This window comes from Hibiscus syriacus, unplaced genomic scaffold (assembly GCF_006381635.1).
Source record: "Hibiscus syriacus cultivar Baekdansim isolate YM2019G1 unplaced genomic scaffold, ASM638163v2 tig00110809_pilon, whole genome shotgun sequence".
NCBI classification, from domain to species: Eukaryota; Viridiplantae; Streptophyta; class Magnoliopsida; order Malvales; family Malvaceae; genus Hibiscus; species Hibiscus syriacus.
In genome coordinates this window covers 348,898-357,384 of record NW_024062869.1, presented here as the reverse complement: position 1 = coordinate 357,384, position 8,487 = coordinate 348,898, and the positions used below count along the sequence as shown (strand labels likewise).

Genomic DNA, 8,487 nt, shown 5'->3' with positions numbered 1-8,487 from the left:
CAACGCCCGCATGTGATTGAGGTGTGTGTTTATGTTGTATTCTTTGAAATTTTGTAACCCACCATTCATCCACTCAATTCATACATATATGTGATGAAGGAAAATTCTATAATGAGTGTGATACATTCACCATTAATTTTACAGGATAAATTTTATAAATGATCATTAATTATATTAAAAATGATCCTTTTAGATAATAGACTTTCAAAACTCTTATAATGGACACTAAATTTTAAATTTTGTTACAAAATGAGCACAATACCATAAATGGAGTGTTTGGTTCACGGAATGTAAGATTACATTTTAGTAATAACATTATTGGAATGTAACATTACTATGAGAATGTTGTATTACCTTGCTTGGTTTGTTTAGTATGGATGTAAAATTACAATGTTTGATTGGAGGAATATAAGCTTACTTGAATGTATATTTTACTAAATTATCCTTTTGATATATGTTTTTTCAAAGTTAAACTTTAACGTTAAATTATAAATATTTGAATAAAAATTCATAGAAATATTTTAATCATTATACTATCTAACTTTTAAGAAAAAAATACAATTAGTATATAATTAGTATATTAATTTTATTTTTTAAAGAAATTTTAATAAGTATCATATTTATTTATATGAAATATAATATAATATGAACAAATAATATTATGATATCGAGTGGGTAAAGATATTATTTTAAATAATTATATTTTTACAATAATATTATTTTTTACCTCATAAAATTAAAAATAATTACTATATTATCATGTTTCAGTAAACGCAAACAATAAGAATTTGTATATTTGATAGGTTATTAAAAGCTAAGGGTTATTTCAATTATTTATATAAGTTTCTATGTATTTGATGAACTAAAAAGTTTCACAAAATTGTATTTTTAATATTTTTTTTAATTTTAAAAAATAAATGTTATCTTTTATTTTTTTTAAATTGATTTTTTTTATAATTATTACTTAGAATATTGAAAATATATATAATAAAAATAAAATTTAATTATAATTGAGGGGTCAAATAATATATTATTTATTATTAATTCATCCTCTTAACAACATTTAACTTTCGGTATCCATTTCTTAACAAAATTTTACAGTTTAATGTCTATTTTTACTTTGAAAAATTCAATGACAAAATAATTATTTTAACAAAATTTAATGGTCCTTTATGAATTTTATCCTACTAAAATATAAATGATGCATATCAGCGTATGTTGTTAGTAATACACGTCGGTGTATGTCATATATACATTATAGGCTCAACATAAGATGAATTATTTTTTTCGTAATTAAATAATATGGATATTTTTTCAATGTCTCATTAATACATGCATGCATTGCCTTTACTGACCTTTTTATAGTTCGAAATGGAATGCGAATATGGTTTTAGAATAATTAACCTCATTTATAATTACCTTCATAATGCCAATTCTTGCTTAATTCCATCACTCTCAATCTCATTATTAATTTACCTCTCTTATTGTATTTATCTAAATAATATTCCCATCTCGCAACACCAACTTAGGAAACGACACAAACCAAGCAACTTAAGTGGTAAAAGAATTGATGTTATTCCTTGAAGTATAGGGATGTAAGCGTTCAACTTCAAATGGTTGAGAGTTATCTTTGAACAGTTAGTGCTTGTATTTTTTAGTACCTAAACTATCAATTTTGATCTATTTTAATACCTAAACTTTCAAAAATTTCAAAATCATAGTTAAAGTTTAGTTTTTGTTTAATTTTAGTACCCCAGTTCAAATTTTAAGGTTTCGTTAAAAAATGTTAAGGTACCAAAATGGATAAAACTGATAGTTTAGGTACTAACCGCAATATGTTTTTTAACGACGGAGTATTAAAATGAAACAAAACTAAAATTTAGGTATGATTTTGAAAAAATTTAAAATTTAGGTATTAAAATGGACTAAAACTGATAATTTAGGGACTAAATAGGTAGTTTACCCAAAAAAATAGGAAACGATTCTCTTACGTGGCGAGCTTTCGTTTATACCTAATTTCTCTGCCCTTTTTATTTATTCATTAAAAAAGAAGGAGAAAACTAAGAATATGTTTGGTTTAAAATTTTTTTATTTTTATTTTTAAAAAGTAGTTTTCATTTCTCAACTTTTTGAAAATTAGAAAACATGTTCGGTTAATATAAATAGAAACTTTAATTCAAAACTAAAATAGTAAAAAAATTATGTTATATCTAATTTTTAAAATAGAAATATACAAATAGCTATTAAATAATTAAATTAAACAATAGTTTTAAAAAAATCATTACATAAATTTAACATGTAAATTATGTAAATATAAAACAATAAAATTGATAAGAAATTTCATAGCACAAAATTTATTTTAGTTTATAATAAAAATACAATGTTAATGCATATTGGATATTAATTAAATTTAAAAAATACACAAAAAAAATTTATAATCAATATCACAAAAAATGTCATTAACATAAAAAATATGGTTAGTGGTAATTGAGACCCTCAAAATTTTGGGGGAAAATAATTAATGTAGTCCCTGAACATTTTTTTTTCATCAAAAATGATCCTTAAAATTGAAAAAAAATAATCTAACCTAAAGTCAAACATTAACAGTCACGACACTTACATGATAGTTTATAAACTTACATGATAATCTATAATTTTGATGTGACAGTTCATGATATTGTTGTGGTAGTACTCGATGAAAGATGATGTGTAGATGGACTTAATTGATTATTAAAAAGTTTGATAAATTATTTAATTTAAAAAATTAAAAATTTATTTAAATTAAAAATATAAAATGTAAACAATTATTAAGATACTCAATAAATTAAATATAAAAATACTAAAAAATAAAGTTAAGGACTACATTGATTGTAAAAAAAATTAAGGAACCATATTGATTTTTTTTTATAAAAGTTTGAGTGTTTCAAATATGATTAAATCAAAAAATTATTGTTAGAATGATTTAAACTTGTGTAAGTTAAGTTAATAATCTAGATATCATATTTTCTTATTTTTCAAATTTTCAAAAAAAAAATTAATGAAAATACTGAATTTTTTTTATGTTTTTATATTTTCACTTATTTTTATTTTTATTTTTCAAAAGTCATTTTCTAATTTTACAACTAAACATTTTTTTAATAAGTTCAAATTAATAGATATTTTCTAAAACCAAATTGATCATAATAAGTTTACTATTAAGTTCAGGCTCCATTATTATTATTATTATTATTATAATAATAATTATTATTATTAATAAAATAAAGACAACAGAAGTGAGTTAACAAAAACTGGTGTTCCCAACGCAGTTTCAACTTTCAACAGATGGAAAGGTGGTTCTTCTTCTCCAGCTAAACTTTAAAACACATGGATTTGTTTCTTCTCCGCTGTTGTATAATCCATCCATCCATCCAGTGGCGGAGCATATGACATATGGTTTAGGTGGGTACATACCCACTCTGAAATTCAAATTTTCTTTGGTTAGTTTCTTATTTTATTAACAGTAATCACCTTGAAATTTTAATCGTGTTTATTCATTCAAAAGTTTTATGTTACTACCATATATCTATCACCCTCGAAAATATTTTTGGATCCACCACTGCATCCCTATCCATACGTAGGTACATACATGTTATAACTTTATCATCATCAGACCTTAACCTGGAATCTGTTATGTTCTTAGTGTACGCATGTGTATATCTTACATACGTGCATACGCACGTCACTCTTTCAACTGTCTTATCCTTAAAACATAAATGCGATCTAAAGGTTTACACGAGAAGTTCAGTGAAATGTATTTGGAGAATTAATTTCACAAAGAATTAATATCAAGTAAAGCGATGATTATTATATAACTTCAACTTGTTTTTGAAATTAGTTTAAAAAAAAAAAAGCGAATCTAGTGAACTTGTCTTGTGCAGAACAAAGGGTATCCACTTGTATTTAACGTTCTCCGATGTCAATAATTAATTCAAATAATGTCTAGGTTTAGTAGAGACAATAAACACGTTTAAATTTGATAACTAAATTTCATGGAAGTTGCATTTAGTAAATCCACCTCCATTCAATTAATTTAGTAGAGGTGAAAGATAGAGTTACTCACTTATAGGGCAAGATTTAATGTTAATCTGGTTTTAATTCATTACCTATCTTCATTATACCAGTTATTGCTTAATTCCATTATTCCCTCCTCTTGTATTTATGTAAATAATATTCCCAGTTCGCAACACCAGCTTGGAAACGATTCTCTTAGGTGGTGAGCTTTCTTTTCTACTTAATTTCTCTGTCCCACTTACGAAAAGAAGGAAACCTAATATTTTTACAATTAAATGTATTAACCTTAAAAGAAAGACAAAAATGTGAGCTAACAAAATTTGGTGTTCCCCACGTAGTTTCAACGGAAGGAAAAAAGAAGGTTCTTCTGAAGCCAAACCTTAAAATTACATGGATTTGTTTCCTTCTCCGCTGTGGTATAATATATATATATATATATATATATATATATATATATATTATGATGTAAGTGGGTTTGAACATGCATGCCAGCCTAAACAAATTGATTAGTCACCATATCATTCACATAATCACATGCTTCCATTACATGTTGGCATCAATACCTACCTACCTACCTTTTCATTTATAATCCAACACGTTTCCTCTTTATTCTTTTATCTCCTCATTATTTCTAACTTTTCATATAATTTTTTTTTTCATAAACAGGTCTTAAATATTTGTAATTTGTTGCGTTGCGTATGTTCTTTTATTACATTTTAAGATATTACCATATCCGTAAATAATGAGAGGTTTGAAAAATGAGATAAGATTTAATTTTTGATCATTTTCAAAAATTAATCCCTCAAATTTTTTTGTTCATATTTTGTCCTTGATTTTTGTCTATATTAATCCTTGACTAGCTTTCCTATTTAACTATTTTAATGACTTCACATCTTGTGTGGGGTTAAAAATACAGTAATTAATGAGGGGAAAAAGAGTTAAAAGATTATTAAATTAATGATCACTAGATGTTGCTCTATCTCGATAAAATATTAAGTTGTTTATTTTTAGTCATTGTTTATGAGAAATAAATAAATGTTTCTAAAAGGAACGTTTCTACTTCTGTTTGCTTCTGAACAATTTATAGTAAGTTTTCCTTTGTATTACAACAGCCATTACGTGATGCTTGATTGCGACTCCAAAATTTTGTTCTATATTACGAAAATATCAATTCGAAGAGCATAGTATATAACTTTTTTTAACAGGGGTTGCATGTTTCTGGCATCTTCTTTTAAGTAATAAACAAATCAAATGGTTGGAATAATATCAGCAGGGAGCAGAAAATAATGGTTTTTGTAATCTTGTTTACGACTAGCTTTGATCACAGAAGGCAGGCAAAAAGACGGGAATAATTAAGCAATTATCTCAAATTAACTTCCAAAAATAAAAGAAAAATGACCTTATGAATCCAAACGTCTACGACATGTATAGAAGGAATTTGAATTCCGACAGCTCCTACAGATTTCACCAGTTCCGAACCCTAATTGCCAGCACAAACATACTGCCTTGGCCACCATAGCTTGTTCAAGCAACTGGAAATTGTTGTTTTCTAGCTCTGGTTTCGACTCGGCCGAGTTAGCGCTCTACACCCGAGATGAGTCGGCTGAATGGATCCCAATCGAAAGCTCCAAATTTAACTCTTGCCCATTACTTGGATGATCGTGCTTCTTCTTCTTCTTCTGTAGCTGCTGTTGTTCTTCTTCTGTAGTCATGCCACTGCTGGCGGTACAGTTGGGTTCATCAAGGGAATCTGCGTTGGGCTTGAATTGGAATTGATTGTATATGAAATCCAGATAGAAGCTGGGTTTGGAAACTGGTTTGGGTGCGTTTCTGAAATCCAATTCCATAGTGGCTTTAACCGTGTTGGTTGTTGTTTCGTTCAAAGGAAGATGAGTTTGTGGATCGATCCCTCTGCTTATGAGCTTTCTTTTGATGTGTGTGTTCCAGTAGTTCTTTATCTCATTATCCGTTCTTCCTGGTAATCTTCCAGCAATCAAAGACCATCTGCAAATACATTCGAACAACATTAAAAGAAGTTATCAAATTTGAAGAAACTGGAAGAGAGAGAATAAAAAGGAACTCACTTGTTTCCAAGTAAACCGTGAAGCTTGATGATAAGCTCATCTTCTTCTTCGGTGAAATTCCCTCTCTTGAGATCAGGCCTCAAGTAATTTATCCATCTTAATCTGCAACTTTTACCACATCTACGCAGCCCTGAAACAACAACCATAATTCAAGAAACCAAATTGGTAACCGAGAAAGAAAGAAAAAAAATGGTAAATGGAGAATGGACAAACCGGCAGCTTTGGGGAGGGAACGCCAGCAACCTTCGCCATGGAGACGGATGTAATCGACGAGGCGTTGATCCTCGTCCTTGGTCCATGCACCTTTGTTGGTATGAGCCTTTTCGCAACAAGGCGATCGTCCCATGAGTTCCAAATATCAAAATCAGTTATAGAAGATGAAAAATGATGTAACTAGGAGGACATAGGGAAATGGAGAAACTAGTGAATAGTGATTGTAGGAAAATGGATAAAGCTGTGTGCTGGGATGTAATAATAATTGTTTTGGAGTGGGAGAGAGAGAAAGGGGCCAATAGATTTGACCAAGTTGTTGAGATAGATTTGGTAGGTAGCTCTACTTTTACGTCAGATTCATGATTTGGTTTTTAAACCCCCCCCCTCCCCTTTATTGGTATTGTGGGCTATGTTTCAGCCTTCTAGTTCTCCCTCCCCCCTTTGTTTCGTTTCATGTGTGGACCAACTTGTTCTTTTTAGTTCTTCGTTTTTCAAATCTTTCCCGCATCAAATGCTTCCACCAATGCTACTTCAGACTTACGATTACCGCTTTTAATCCATCCATTTGATTTAATAGTTATGTTAAATGATTGTTGAACATATACTTTAGTTTGAATCTATTTCCATTCAAACTTTTTTCCTATTCTTCTATTAATATAATTTAGTTAAAACTCCCATTTACGAACCCTAAGTCATTCTAACAGCAAAAAATATTATTATCCATAAAAATCTTAAGTTTAAGCAGTTTCATATGTATAGTATATACGTTATCAATTGATTATTTTAAAAAATAAATAAATACTATTTTGTAATCAATTTAAACTATTAAAAAATTATGAATTCAATTTCAATAGATTATTTTCATATTATTAAACATATAAATATCACGTTTCATAGATTTTTATAATATTTAAACAATTTTGCACTAACATGACAATTTAGTTTTTGAATGTTTCATTCTTATAATTTATTATTTATATAAATTTTGATTTATTAATATTGTGTATTATATATATATATATATATTACAATTGATGAAGGAATTTGATGGGTAAAAAGTTCAAAATGATTAAATATCATTTTGAAGAGTTAAGTACAATTAATTAAGCTAATGCCGTGGTTGGTGGCCGGTACATGCAGTACCTTGGCCTATAAAAGAATGTGAATAAATTGTGAATTTTAGGTAACACTGCATGAAGCCCAATAGAAGAAAGTGAGCACAAATGGGCCGCTTCCTTAAAAGAATCTTAGGCCTATATTATATCAAATCTTGAGTCCGAGTTAGGGTAGCCATAGAATTGGGAATAAATAGTTCCATAATTTATTTTTTAAATTAGTATGAGATGATTATATTATTAAATAATATATATTTAAAGATTTTTAATTATTTAATAATGAATATTCACACATTCTTATAAAGGTTGTATTCAAACGTAAGATCTCAAATGAAAAAAGTAATCCTTTAATCACTAATTTTTTTAATTAATATTGTCTAACTAATATAAAAATACTTTAATCCCATGTATTTTTTTTACATTTGTACCTTGTAGTAGGAACACCATGGCACGTGTAATGGTCACGGAAATTTTTTTTTTTTGATAAAAAAGCCAGCCTTTCATTAGAGAAAAACAAAGTGGAAAACAACCCATATGCACCGTACAAATCACACGTTAATAAATGGTACAACTACTAAAAGGTAAAGAAATGAAAGAAAAGTAAATAAAGAAAACAAACAGACAAAAAAAAAATCCTCGACTAGCTTTCTTCAACCTTGCACGAAACCACAAAAAATTGATAGCAAAAACGCAATGAGCAAAACAATCCATGACAAATAGATCATGAACTCAACCGTAGACCTGGAAAGAAGACTAAGGAGGGTCAATCCAACGTCTATCCTCGGGCGCCTGTCTTTCAACGAGGAAGGGAGCTTCCTCAACCCAAAAACGATCTTCCGTCCCAAAATCTCGATCTGCAGCGAGCAAGTGAGCAGCTTCATTCCCTGATCGTGGAGAGAACTGAAACACACATGCATGAAGAGACTCGGCTTGCTTTAGAGCCTCCCAAATCAGAGTGCTCACTTCCGAAAAGTCCTGGGCTGAAAAAGAGAACTTCTCTATTATCTTACGCGCATCTCCTTTAA

General features: G+C 28.6%; 1 pseudogene; it reads right to left on the bottom strand.

The window, feature by feature from the left end:
* Positions 1–5,435: 5,435 nt before the first annotated feature.
* Positions 5,436–6,553, bottom strand: LOC120141526 (annotated as a pseudogene).
* Positions 6,554–8,487: the final 1,934 nt, after the last annotated feature.